The sequence below is a fragment of the Oryza sativa genome, chromosome 6 (assembly GCF_034140825.1).
Source record: "Oryza sativa Japonica Group chromosome 6, ASM3414082v1".
Lineage (NCBI taxonomy): Eukaryota > Viridiplantae > Streptophyta > Magnoliopsida > Poales > Poaceae > Oryza > Oryza sativa.
In genome coordinates, this window is record NC_089040.1 from 16,782,920 (window position 1) to 16,797,392 (window position 14,473).

The window sequence follows — 14,473 nt, forward strand, 5'->3', positions numbered from 1 at the left end:
GCAACAGAGCACTATATCACCCTCAATGGAATTATTGGAGCAGAGAATCCAATCTGCCAAAAAGAAGAGAACAGAGACAAATTACTCCTACTTCACAGTGAAGTGAAAATTCTTGCATGATTAATAAGAAAATCACACAATGGAAGTTAAATTAAAGGAATATTGGCAGTCCAGTATTTGTAAGCCCTTTCTGCAGTAGTCATACTCATCATACATCATGGGCAGGAGAACAAGACTGAATCCCCAAGCCAACACAATACACGTGAACCCTTGGCAGATGAAGAACCCGCTAAAAGTGGAAATTCTACCTCGTCGATGCAGCCATATCCAGGGGGAGCTAGGAGCCACAGGTCGTCGTTGCGTTGTAGCTCCCGAATCCTGCGGTGGCGGCGTCGAGAAACGACGGGGTGAGGAGGCGACGCAACGGGGGAGTGGGCTGATGGGGAGGAGGAGCACATGGCGGCTACAGGCACGGTGACGGTGGCGATCTCGAGGAGTAGTAGTCGCCGACGGGGATGGGTGGGTGGAGGAGGCAGGTGGGCAGTGCGCGTGGCAGGTGGGCGAAGGAGTAGGCGTCGGCGGCGGGGAGGAGGAGTAGGAGTCGGCCCGTCGGGGGGATCTGGAGCGGAATCGACGGCGGCAGCATCGGCCACCGGCGGCGGTTGCGGGTGGGCAGCCGCGAGCCACAGCGTCGCTGGCTGAGGCGAGTGGGCGGGGGGGGGGAGAGTGGGTGGAGGAGTCGGCACGGCGGTGGTGAGTTGGCGAAGAAACCGGACGATATGCCACTTGTTGACGGTCGTTATCGATCAGTTTCGACCGTCAATATCACCAAAATAGAGGAGAACTAGTGATGCTTGCAATGCATATATCTGTTAGAATAATAATATTTCACTAGTATTAGGTATACTAACCTTTTGCAGAGAATGACAATAAAGTGGAGGAGAATCTACATCAACTCAGACGATGTCGAGAGATAGACTTATGCATGAATGGGCCAAGAACTCAGAATTGATACGACACACTGGACCAAAATTCACAAGTCTACGGATGAGAATAACAAAGGAGGCCACCTGCCGAATGTGGGCCAGGTTGGGCCGGCCCCTGGTTCAGCCGAACCTCCCCTGGTACCGTTGGATCCATGTTTTGGCTGGACGGCGTGGATCACTCCCCAATGACGGTTGGAGGGCAATTCCGAACATTCCAACTGCCACAACCGTCATTGGCAGCTTATTTAAGGAGCTCCTCTCCTCACTTCACTCACACACCTCAAGCAATAGCTCTCTCATTTCTCTCAAATTTAGTTTAGTAGTATCTAGCTGGTGGAATAGAATTAGAATAGAAATCAGGAGTCCGGAAGCCTTCGGAAGAGTTCGGGTATGGCTCTAGTAGCTTTTCTCTTCTCTTTTGTAAGCTTTGTACTTTTATTAGAATACTCTTCTAAATACATTTATGGTATTGAAATACTTTCCGAGTATATGAGTACCTACTTTACATTATATTATTGTTATACTGAATATACGGCTAGCTTATCTGGGAGATGCTTTGGTGCGGGTATAGTGTTTGCTTATGCAATTACTCTATGTCATGATGATGATATTTGAGTAGTATATGCTAGTTTAGGTGTGGTGTCTAAATTACAGGATATCATTATTTGGGGTTATATATTGCGGATGAGAGGTGGGCCGCTAATGGTGACAGCTCAGTACGGGTATTCCTCCGCGCCTATATATAATCCTAAGTTAATTTACTGGGGAGGGTATTCCTCCGTATTTAGCCCCGGTTGTATGGTCTTGACGGGCTGTCGTAAGGAACTCGACAGTCAGGGGTGGCTTCTCGAAGTACCAGGAGGGCATCGGATAGAGGGTATTAGCTAGTATACCAGTTAACTAGAATGTATGTATACTATATATATTAGAAGTATAGGAATAGATTTCCTTTCTCTTTTCTTTCCACCTAGCTTAGATCATTTATTATGAGAATGAGTAGTAATGCTTGTGTGTCACTCTACCCTTGGATTATCTTAACCCCTGCTTAGAATATGATTATCACAAGTAATATATCAATTATTAGTTAAGTTCTCTCTATATAATCTTCCCACGGGATAAAATAAATACGATACCCTTGGAATACTCTCGGATGAAATGCTACAATGGTATATCCATGCGCTTGCGGATGAACTCTATAACCATAATATCCCAGAAGTATTTCTACGTCATTGCTGGGAATTATATTTCTAGTAATGTCGTTAAGAAATACCAACAAGCATTTATGGCGCTGTTGCCGGGGAAGATTCATAATAGAGATTACTTGAACTAATACTTTATATTTACCTCTGTATAATCATTTCCTTTGCAGGCTAACCTTGGTTGTTTTCACTTTTTGTTGTGAAAATAGGGTAGTGCATGACTGGTTTCAACTTGCCGGAAAACTTCAAAGAAAATCTAGAAGCTTTCTTCCGGAGCGTCAGGCCTTGAGTCGTTGCTCCACAGAAAACTTTACCGACAGAGAAACCAGCCGTACCAGCGCTACCGACCTTCAAGACTATGGCCAGCAAGACTCTTCGCGAGTTCGCTGCTCCCTCTGCTGACAATGTGGCCATTGGGCCGCAGGTCAACATATGAGACGTGGATTTCGACTTGAAGTCCAGCCTTATCATGATGGCGCAGACTAGCCCGTTCTGTGGCAAGCCTAATGAGGATGCCAATGCTCATCTGCAACAGTTCCTGGAGATTTGTAGCATGTACACCATCAAGGGCGTCACTCCCGATGCCGTCAGGCTGCGACTGTTCCCGTTCTCCCTTCTCGGGAGAGCGAAGCAGTGGTTCTATGCCAACCGTGCTGCTGTCAACACCTGAGATAAATGCTCAACGGCATTCCTCTCGAAGTTCTTCCTGATGGGCAAAATCAACGCCCTTCGTGGACGGATTTCCAGTTTCCAGCAGACAAGGGACGAGTCTATTCCGGAAGCATGGGAACGACTGCAGGAGTACTTGGCCGCCTGTCCTCATCATGGGATGGACGATTGGCTGATCCTGCAGAATTGTTACAATGGACTCACCCCGATGTCCCGCAATCACCTGGACACGACAGCTGGTCTAAAACGGTTCAAGGAGCCGTTGAATTAATAGAGAAGATGGTTTCCAATATGGGTTGGAGCGAGGAACGACTCCAGACCCGTCAGCGAGGCATGCATACCGTCAAGGAGACGGAGTTACTTGCTGCCAAGTTGGACCTCCTCATGAAACGCTTGGACGACCACGAGAAAAGACCACAAGGCACCGTCAAGGCCTTGGAGGTCTGCGGCGGCACGGGTCATTCTGGGAATGATTGCCCGGAAACCCGTGAGGAGGCGATGTACATGGGCAACAACAACAATGGGTACCGTCCACAAGGAGGTCAGGGGTGGAACTAACCACGCCCATATTATCAAGGAGGTAACAATAACGGTAACTTCTCTAACCAGCCCTCCTTGAAGGATCTTGTTTTTGCGCAAGCTAACACCACCGATGCGCTAAGCAAAAAGCTTGCTGCTAACGATAAGATCCTAGAGAACATAGATGTCAAATTAGATGGCTTTGCTTCCGTATTTCAAAACCAGCTGAGCTTCAATAAAATGATAGAAACCCAGTTAGCTCAGTTGGCATCTTTAGTCCTTGCAAATGAAACTGGGAGGACTCTGGGGCAACCCGACTCCTCCATTGAAAATGTTAAGGCGATCACGATGAGGGGAGGTAAGTCCACTCGTGATCCGCCATATCCTAACCCTGCAGGAACTAATGGGATATCAAAAGAAGCGCCATCTATGGACCCGGCGGACAAAGAGGTTCAGCCAGAAAAGATAGTGCCGCAGGAGTACTGCGACACACGGTTGCTGCCGTTCCCCCAACATATGAGGAAACCGTCAGTGGACGAGCATTTCGCTCGCTTTGTTGAAGTGATCCAAAAGATCCACATCAACGTGCCATTGTTGGATGCTATGCAAGTGCCGACATACGCCCGTTATCTCAAGGACATACTCAACAACAAGAGACCGCTCCCAACAATGGAGGTGGTTTAGCTGACGGAACACTACAGCAACCTGATACTCCACAAGCTCCCGGAAAAGAAGAAAGATCCGGGGTGTGCCACGATCACCTGCTCGATCGGGGCACAACAATTCGACCAGGCCTTATGCGACCTTGGAGCCAGTGTCAGCGTCATGCCAAAGGACGTCTTTGACAAACTCAACCTCACGGTGTTGGCACCAACACCAATGCACCTCCAGCTGGCTGACTCATCAGTCCGTTACTCGGCAGGGATAGCGGAGGATGTGCTAGTCAAGATATGGGATTTCTTCATCTCGGTTGATTTCGTGGTGCTGGACATGGACACGGGGAAGGAGACGCCGCTCATCCTGGGGCGTCCGTTTCTTAGCACCGCAGGAGCCAACATTGACGTGGGAACGAGGAGTATCCGTTTCCATATCAATGGGAAAGAGGAAAAGTTTGAGTTTCAACCGAGGACGGAACAATGCTCCATGGTTAGAATAAAGTACGGGCCAAACCCGCAGAATATTCAAGAGGTCGAAGTAGAGCCACCCAAAACGGACAGCCTAGTGAAATTTATGCAGAATTTCCTGAAAAAGGAAACAACGATTCCCAGGAACCGTTATTGGAAAACGCCGGTAAAATCATCCGTACTGGCCAAGAAGTTAGAGCAACCGGCTTAGAAGAAGCCGTCTTCCGCACCAAAACCAAAAAAGGTGGGGAAGGAAAAGCCAAAGACGCCCGCTCCATCACCTTCGGAGACGGGTAGAAAATCCATGAACCGAACCGAAAGGAGGTACGGTCTTGCACGTCAGACTTTAAATGACGCGACCTTCGCCAACAGGTAAATTGGTATGTATCCGCATATTTGCTTTCAACAATTTGAATTTTTGCATCATCACATATTTGAATTTCAAATTTGTATTTAGGATTTTTTTTTAATTTTGAGGAAATCCTTCAAATGAATTTTTCGAAGCAAACCAAAATAAAAATTTCAACGAAAATCTACTGTGCCACGACCGCACTGATCGTTGGAATCCAACGGCCGAAAGTGGGGCTGGTTGGGCGCACCAGGGGTTCGGCCGAACACCCTGGTTCGGCCGAACCGGCCAGGCAACGGTAGGCTGCCTCACTTTTTGAGGCAACGGCTAGTGGGCCCCACAGGTTGGTTTTGACCGTTGTGGGTGCACTACTTAAGCCAACCGGCTGGGAGAAGGGACTTCACCCTATTTCAACACATTTTCATTCCCTCTCCAAAGTTTGCTCTCAAGTTCATTCAAGCTTTGAAAGTTTCCCTCAAATTCAAAAATTTAGTTACATATATACAAGTTGCTTTGGTGAAACTAACCGGCAAGTGAAACTCTTGTCATTTCTAACCCCCGCCGAGTTAGTCCGTTCTTGCTTCATTGTGCAGTATGAGGAGGTGACTGTCTCGTCTGTTCAAGGGGTCCGGCTCTTCATCAAGTCAATCATGACGGGTCCAGCACTCGTTCATCAGCTGATGTCTCGAGGGAAGACGCCGAAGCTCCGCGATGACTCCTGAACGACACTGACCTCGACCTTGTCAGTGATCGGGAGAGACAAGCCTACTACATGCTGAGCGACCGGGAGTATGCTCACACGCGAGAATACTCACTGGAGCTGCTGAAAAAGATAGGTATGGATGTTGAATTTCATTCTATTTGGAAAGCTATTGGTTGGTAGAGATTTGTTGTGGTAGATGAGCCTGGTTCTCGTATGCTTACTTTGCAATTTCTGTGCATTTTGAAAGAAATAGAAGATGGTATTTCTTTTCGCTTTTTCCGTAAGGAGTTCACACTTACATGGAAAGGCTTGAGTACACTTCTTGGTTTTCACGATTCCTGTAAGATCGATCTCCAGAAAGGAATTTCTGGGTTCGAGAAAAATAGGTTTTGGGAAGACATTTCTGGTGCTCCAATTTACAAGAAACCTAGAACGAATGATATTCATAATCCTACACTTAGGCTCATGCAAAAATGAATTGCTATGACTTTATTTCCTAGATGTGATCTGAGACCCACTAGGGGAGATGAATTAATTATCATGTTTGCCATGGTTAGAAAGATCAAAATTGCTCCTGTGAAATGTATGATAAGGCAATGGTTAGAAAGTATAAAGTTCTCTGCTCCTGTTGAGTGCACTTCTCTAATTACTCGGATAGCAAAAGGGCTAGGGGTCGTTAGCGACCAAATTGCTTTTATCTCAGCCGCTCGTCCGCGTATTGATGAGGCTTATCTAGTGCAAGGGCATATTTTGAAACATGGAGCAGATGAATCTTTGGTATACTTTTTCCCCGTTGTACAAATGAAATCCCGTTGCCAAATGCGGGGTATCATTTGTACAACTGCCATGAACTAACCATTCTCCTACAGACCGTAGGAGAATCTCGTGTAGGTGGAACATACAGGGAGACGCGCAACATAACAAGGAACGAAAGAGAGAGTTCATCATCCTTAACACCCGTGCAGATGTATGAGGCAGGTTGGGCACCAACTGGGGATGCACCTGAATGGACCCAAGTGCCACGCCATAGTATCAGAGTCTCAACCTGGGCAAGCGCCAGTGAGGACCGGTGGCATGCGCCTCATGACATCCACTGGGGGGAAAACCAACCTCCCAGGTCAAGTGATGTGCCTCCATCTCCAAGTGAATGGCGCTCAAGCTCCTCTCGTTGGGACTTGGGTGAAATCACTAGGAGATCGGACACCCTTGATGTGCAGACGGGGGAGATCCAGTACAACCTCACGGAACACATAGCCCAAACGCAAGAATGGCAACAATCTGCTGATGCTCAGTTCACCAACATCAACAACATGATGCAGCAACAGCATGATGACCTTCAAGCGTACTTTCGCTTTCAGGGTTTCAATCCTTATCAAGGACCCTAAGCGAAAGCCAAACTTGGGGGGAGACATCGTTCCCCCCACTGAGGTAACTTGTATCCCACTGCATATTTTCCTTTCTAGTTGCATCTTATAAAACTTGAAAACAACATAAAAGTTTGCAAAATAGAAAATACCAAAAAGATAGGATAGGTTTGAGTCATGCTAGGTAAGACAAGCTAGTTCTCTTTGTTGAAATGATGAATAGTTGCACTGTTTTATATCTCTGATATATGGGTTCTTGGTAAATACTCTCTCAAAGGTTAAATATAAGTAGCCAATAATTATCAGGGAACCTGAGGTAAATGGGCTGCACTTGCTGATCTAAGTCTAAATTGTTGCGAGATATGAGATAGTAAATATGAGTTGCTATGATCCTGATACTAGTTTGACTTGAATTCCGGATGTTTTATTTTTCAAAATGATAAAATTGAAAGTTCCTCATTTGATATAAATTCCTATCAAAGCCAAAAATATGCTATCATGATTAAACCATATACATTTTGGTTGCTTGACATTCCATTGAACTTTGTCAAACTCTTGTGAGTTGTGTAGATACTTCTCATGCTCTATGATCAAGATCATACACCCACATATATGCACATGCTAAACTCCTACACTGGGAGCTAAGTAATATTCCATTCCATTTCCATTTTTCCACCAAAATAAATTCTCCATGCTTTCATGTGCTTTCTTCTCCTAAAAAGAAAAGTCGTTTTGAAAAAAAAAGAGAGGGAGGGAAAGGCATGGTTATGAAAAAATAAATAAATAAAGTTATGCTCCATCAAGCATGAGCATGATGTTAAAAAAAATGTAGCCATGCCCTCTCCTAATAAATAAAAGAAGGATTTTTGGTAGAAGAAAGTAAGCACAAAGGAGAAGCTTTTTCTTTTATTTTTCCTCATTTACCCTTTCCACTCTATACCACACACATATTATGCACGATCTTGATCTTGAGTGTGTTTAGTTACCTGCTCTAGTCTAAGATTTTGACTTAGTAATAAATGTGAATGCAAGTATGCCATGTTTGATCCCTACCTAACTCCACATATCAAAACCTTAAAGTAGGAATCAAAAAGGCATCATTTGGTACACTTAGAGAGACTGAGTGAATCAATTGAGGAACTTGGCTTTCTTTTTCAAAATCATTTGAAAACTTCCGGAATAAGAGTTGAATAAAGATCGGGTGATTGGTGCTCTAATTGCTGTTCTGTCTTTCAACCGCCCAAGGCAAGGAGAAGCAGTGTCTCGTGGGAATCAGGGTAAGGGTAAGCCACCGTGCCAAAGATTATTCAATCTGAGAGATAGTACATATACCTTGCACCTGTATCTTTGAGATACGCAGCATAGTAGCAACTCCTGATCAACAACCAAGTCTTTATTTCCTTTCGTCCTTCACTCGGGACGAGCAAAGGTTCAAGCTTGGGGGGTTTTGTTGACGGTTGTTATCGATCAGTTTCGACCGTCAATATTACCAAAATAGAGGAGAACTAGTGATGCATGCAATGCATATATCTGTTAGAATAATAATATTCCACTAGTATTAGGTATACTAACCTTTTGCAGAGAATGACAATAAAGTGGAGGAGAATCGACATCAACTCAGACGATAAATCAATCGGACGATGTTGAGAGATAGATTTATGCATGAATGGGCCAAGAACTCAGAATTGACACGACACACTGGGCCAAAATTCACAAGTCTACGGAGGAGAACAACAAAGGAGGTCACCTGCCGAATATGGGCCAGGTTGGGCCGGCCCCTGGTTCGGCCGAACCTCCCCGAGCACCGTTGGATCCAGGTTTTGGCTAGACGGCGTGGATCACTCCCCAGTGACGGTTGGAGGGCAATTCCGAACATTCCAACTGCCACAACCGTCATTGGCAGCCTATTTAAGAAGCTCCTCTCGTCACTTCACTCACACACCTCAAGCAATAGCTCTCTCATTTCTCTCAAGTATAGTTTAGTAGTATCTAGCTGGTGGAATAGAAGTAGAATAGAAATCAGGAGTCCGGAAGCCTTCGGAAGAGTTCGGGTATGGCTCTAGTAGCTTTTCTCTTCTCTTTTGTAAGCTTTGTACTTTCATTAAAATACTCTTCTTTATATATTTATGGTATTGAAATACTTTCCGAGTATATGAATGCATACTTTACATTATGTTCATGTTATACTGAATATACGGCTAGTTTATCTGGGAGATGCTTTGGTGCGGGTACAATGTTTGCTTATGCAATTACTCTATGTCATGACGATGATATTAGAGTAGTATCTGGTATTTTAGACGTGCTGTTGCTGCATCATGATGTTGATGTTGGTGAACTAAGCATCAGCAGATTGTTGCCATTCTCGCGTTTGAGCTATGTGTTCCGTGAGGTTGTACTGGATCTCCCCCGTCTGCACATCAAAGGTGTCCATTCTCCTAGTGATTTCACCCAAGTCCCAACGAGAGGAACTTGAGTGCCATTCACTTGGAGATGGAGGCACACCACTTGATCTAGAAGGTTGGTTGTCCCCCCAATGTATGTCATGAGGCGCATGCCACCGGTCCTCACTGGCACTTGCCTAAGTTGAGACTCCGATGCTATGGCGTGGAGTTTGGGTCCATCCGGGTGCATCCCCAGTTGGCTCCCAACTTGCCTCATACATCTGCACGAGTGTAGAGGATGATGAACTTTCTCGTTCGTTCCTTGTCATGTTGCGCGTCTCCCTGTATGCTCTACCTGCATGAGATTCTTCTATGGTCTGTAGGGGAATGGTTAGTTCATTGCAGTTGTACAAATGATACCCCGCATTTGGCAACGGGATTTCATTTGTACAACGGGGAAAAAGTATACCAAAGATTCATCTGCTCCATGTTTCAAAATATGCCCTTGCACTAGATAAGCCTCATCAATACGCGGACGAGTGGCTGAGATAAAAGCAATTTGGTCACTAACGACCCCTAGCCCTTTTGCTATCCGAGTAATTAGAGAAGTGCACTCAACAGGAGCAGAGAACTTTATACTTTCTAACCATTGCCTTATCATACATTTCACAGGAGTAATTTTAATCTTTCTAACCATGGCAAATATGATAATCAATTCATCCCCCCTAATGGGTCTCAGATCACTTCTAGGAAACAAAGTCATAGCAATCCATTTATGCATGAGCCTAAGTGTAGGATTATATATATCATTATTTCTAGGTTTCTTGCAAATTGGAGCACCCAAAATGTCTTCCCAAAACCTATTTTTTCTCGAACCCAGAAATTCCTTTCTGGAGATCGATTTTACAGGAATCGTGAAAACCAAGAAGTGTACTTAAGCCTTTCCATGTAAGTGTGTACTTTTTATGGAAAAAAATGAAAGGAAATTCCATCTTCTATTTCTTTCAAAGTGCACAGAAATTGCAAAGTAAGCAAATGAGAGCCAGTCTCATCTACCCCAGCAAATCTCTACCAACCAACCGCTTTCCAAATAGAACGAAATTCAACATCTATACCTATATTTTTCAGCAGCTCCGGTGAGTATTCTCGCATGTGAGCATACTCCCGGTTGCTCAACATGTAGTAGGCTTGTCTCTCCCGATCACTGACAAGGTCGAGGTCGGTGTCGTTCAGAAGTCGTCGCGGAGCTTCGGTGTCTTCCATCGAGACATCGGCTGATGAACGAGCGCTAGACTCGTCATGATGACTTGATGAAGAGCCGGACCCCTTGAACAGATGAGACAATCGTCTCCTCATTCTGCACAATGGAGCGAGAACGGACTAACTCGGCGGGGGTTAGAGATGACAAGAATTTCACTCGCCGGTTAGTTTCACCAAAGCAACTTGTATATATCCAACTAAATATTTCAATTTGAGGAAAGCTTGAATGAACTTGAGAGCAAACTTTGGAGAGGGAATGAGAATGTGTTGAAATGGGGTGGAATTCCCTCTATCGCCCGGTTGGCCTTTATAGGGTACCCACAATGGTCAGAAATGAGATGTGGGACCCACTAGCCGTTACCCTGCCAAAAGTGGCAGGGAACCGTTGCCTGGCCAGTTCGGCCGAACCAGTGGGTTCGGCCGAACCAGTGGGTTCGGCCGAACCCCTGGTGGGCCCAACCGGCCCCACTTTTGGCCGTTGGATTCCAACGGTCAGTGTGGTCGTGGCACAACGAATTTTTTGTTGAAAATTTTATTTTGGTTTGTTCTGAAAAATTCATTTGAAGAAATTTCCTCAAAATTCAAAAATCGTAAATGCAATTTGAAGTTCAAACATGTGATGATGCAAAAATTCAAATTGTTGAAAGCAAATATGCGGATACATACCAATTTACCTATTGGCGAAGGTCGCGTCGTTTAAATTCCGACGTGCAAGACCGTACCTCCTTCTGATTCAGTTCGTGGATATTCCACCCATCTCCGAAGGTGATGGAGCGGGCGTCTTTGGCTTCTCCTTCCACACCTTCCTTGGCTTTGGTGCGGAAGACAGCTTCTTCTGAGCCGGCTGCTCTAGCTTCTTGGCCGGTATGGGTGGTTTTACCGGCGTTTTCCAATAACGGTTCCTGGGCATCGTTGTTTCCTTCTCCAGGAAATTTTGCATGAATTTCACCAGGCTGTCCATCCGTTTTGGGTGGCTCCACTTCGACCACTTAAATATTCTGTGGGTTTGGCCCGTACTTGATTCTGACCATGGAGCATTGTTCCGTCCTTGGTTGAAACTCAAACTTTTCCTCCTTCCCGTTGATATGGAAACGGATACTCCCCGTTCCCATGTCAATGTTGGCTCCTGCGGTGCTAAGAAACGGACGCCCCAGGATGAGCGGCGTCTCTTTCCCTGTATTCATGTCCAGCACCACAAAATCAACCGAGATGGAGAAATCCCGTATCTTGACTGGCACATTCTCCACTATCCCTGTCGGGTTACGGACTGATGAATCAGCCAGTTGAAGGCGCATTGGTGTTGGTGCCAACACCGTGAAGTTGAGCTTGTCAAAGACGTCTTTTGGCATGACGCTGACACTGGCTCCAAGGTCGCACAAGGCCTGGTCGAACTATTGTGCCCCGATCGAGCAGGTGATCGTAGGACATCCCGGATCTTTCTTCTTCTCCGGGAGCTTGTGGAGTATCAGATTGCTGCATTGTTCCGTCAGCTTGACCACCTCTGTTGTTGGGAGCGGTCTCTTGTTGTTGAGTATGTCCTTGAGATAAAGGGTGTATGTGGGCACTTGCATGGCATCCAACAACGGCATGTTGATGTGGATCTTCTGGATGACTTCAACAAAACGAGCGAATTGCTCGTCCACTGATGGTTTCCTACTCCGTTGAGGGAATGGCAGCAACCGTGTATCGCAGTACTCCTGCGGCACTGTCTTTTCTGGAGTCATTAGATGGCGCTTCTTTCGTTATCCCAGTAGCTCCTGCACGGTTAGGATACGACGGATCATGAGTGGACTTATCTCCCCTCGTCGTGATCGCCTTGACATTTTCAATGGAAGAGTCGGGTTGCCCCGGAATCCACCCAGTTTCATTTGTAGGGACTAAGGATGCTAACTGAGCTAGCTAGGTTTCTATCATTTTGTTAAAGCTCAGCTGATTTTGAAAAGCAGAAGCAAAGCCATCTAATTTGACGTTAATGTTCTCTAGGATCTTATCATTGGCCGCAAGCTTTTTGCTTAACGCATAAGTGGTTTTAGCTTGCGCAAAAACGAGATCCTTCAAGGAGGGTTGGTTAGAAAAGTTACCATTGTTGTTACCTCCTTGATAATATGGGCGTGGTTGGTTCCACCCCTGCCCTCCTTGTGGACGGTACCCGTTGTTGTTGCTCATGTACATCGCCTCCTCACGGGTTTCTGGGCAGTCATTCCCAGAATGACCCGTGCCACCGCAGACCTCTCACGTGACGTGAGAGTCCAAGGCCTTGATGGTGCCTTGTGGCCATTTCTCGTGGTCGTCCAAGCGTTTCATGAGGAGGTCCAGCTTAATGGCAAGTAATTCCGTCTCTTTGATGGTGTGCATGCCTCGCTGTCGGGTTTGGAGTCGTTCCTCGCTCCAACCCATATTGGAGACCATCTTCTCTATTAGATCAATGGCTCCTTGAATCGTTTTAGAGAAGAAAGCTCCTCCAACTGCCGTGTCCAGCTGATCGCGGGACATCGGGGTGAGTCCATTATAAGTTCTGCAGGATCAGCCAGTCGTCCACCCCATGATGAGGACAGGCGGCCACGTACTCTTGCAGACGCTCCCATGCTTCAGGAATGGACTCATATCTTGTCTGCTGGAAACTGGAAATCCTTCCACGAAGGGCATTGGTTTTGCCCATCGGGAAGAATTTCAAGAGGAATGCCGTAGAGCACTTATCCCAGGTGTTGACAGCAGCATGGTTGGCATAGAACCACTGCTTCGCTCTCCCGAGAAGGGAGAACAGAAACAGTCGTAGCCTGACGGCGTCAGGACTGACACCCTTGATGGTATACGTGCTGTAGATCTCCAGGAACTGTTGTAGATGAGCATTGGCATCCTCATTAGGCTTGCCACAGAATGGGCTAGCCTGCGCTATCGTGATGAGGCTGGACTTCAAGTCGAAATCCACGTCCCCTATGTTGACCTGCGGCCTAATGGCCACATTGTTAGCAGAGGGAGCAGCGAACTCGCGAAGAGTCTTATTAGCCATAGTCTTGAAGTTCGGTGGCGCTGGTACGGCTGGTTTCTCTGTCGGTAGAGTTTTCTGCGGAGCAGCGACTCGCGGCCTGATGCTACGGAAGAAAGCTTCTGGATTTTCTTTGAAGTTTTCCGGCAAGTTGAAACCAGTCGTGCACTACCCTGTTTTCACAACAAAAGTGAAAACAATCAAGGTTAGCCTACTTAGGAAAATAATTATACATAGGTAAATATAAAGTATTAGTTCAAGTAATCTCTATTATGAATCTTCCCCGGCAACAACGCCATAAATGCTTGTTTGTATTTCTTAACGATATTACTAGAAATATAATCCCCGGCAACGGCGCCAGAAATGCTTGTTGGTATTTCTTAACGACATTACTAGAAATATAATTCCCAGCAATGGCGTAGAAATACTCCTGGTATATTATGGTTACAGAGTTCATCCGCAAGCGCACGGATATACCATTGTAGCATTTCACCCGAGAGTATTCCAAGGGTATCGTATTTATTTTATCACGTGGGAAGATCATGTAGAGAGAACATTGACTAATAATTTATATATTACTTGTGATAATCATATTCTAAGCAGGGGTTAAGATAATCTAAGGGTAGAGTGACACACAAGCATTAACTACCCATTCTCATACTATATTATCTAAGCGAAGTGGATAGAAAAGGGAAAGATAATCTATTCCTATACTTCTAATATACATAGTATACATTAATTGATATACTAGCTAATAACCTCTATCCGATGCCCTCCTCGTACTTCGAGAAGCCACCCTTGACTGCCGAGTTCCTTACGACAGCCCGTAATGACCATACAACCGGGGCTAAATATGGAGGAATACTCTCCTCAGGGAATTAACTTAGGATTATATACCGGCGCGAAGGAATACCCGTACTGAGTTGTCACCAT

At 45.7% G+C, this 14,473-nt stretch overlaps 2 non-coding genes across 2 annotated transcripts; one reads left to right on the forward strand and one right to left on the reverse strand.

Moving 5' to 3' along the window:
- Window positions 1-2,909: 2,909 nt before the first annotated feature.
- LOC112939473 (small nucleolar RNA R71) lies at window positions 2,910-3,016 on the reverse strand. The gene has a single exon (XR_003243185.1). It is a non-coding gene; the product is annotated as a small nucleolar RNA R71 (small nucleolar RNA).
- A 10,075-nt stretch (window positions 3,017-13,091) lies between these two features.
- LOC112939470 (small nucleolar RNA R71) lies at window positions 13,092-13,198 on the forward strand. Its single transcript, XR_003243182.1, has one exon. It is a non-coding gene; the product is annotated as a small nucleolar RNA R71 (small nucleolar RNA).
- Window positions 13,199-14,473: the final 1,275 nt, after the last annotated feature.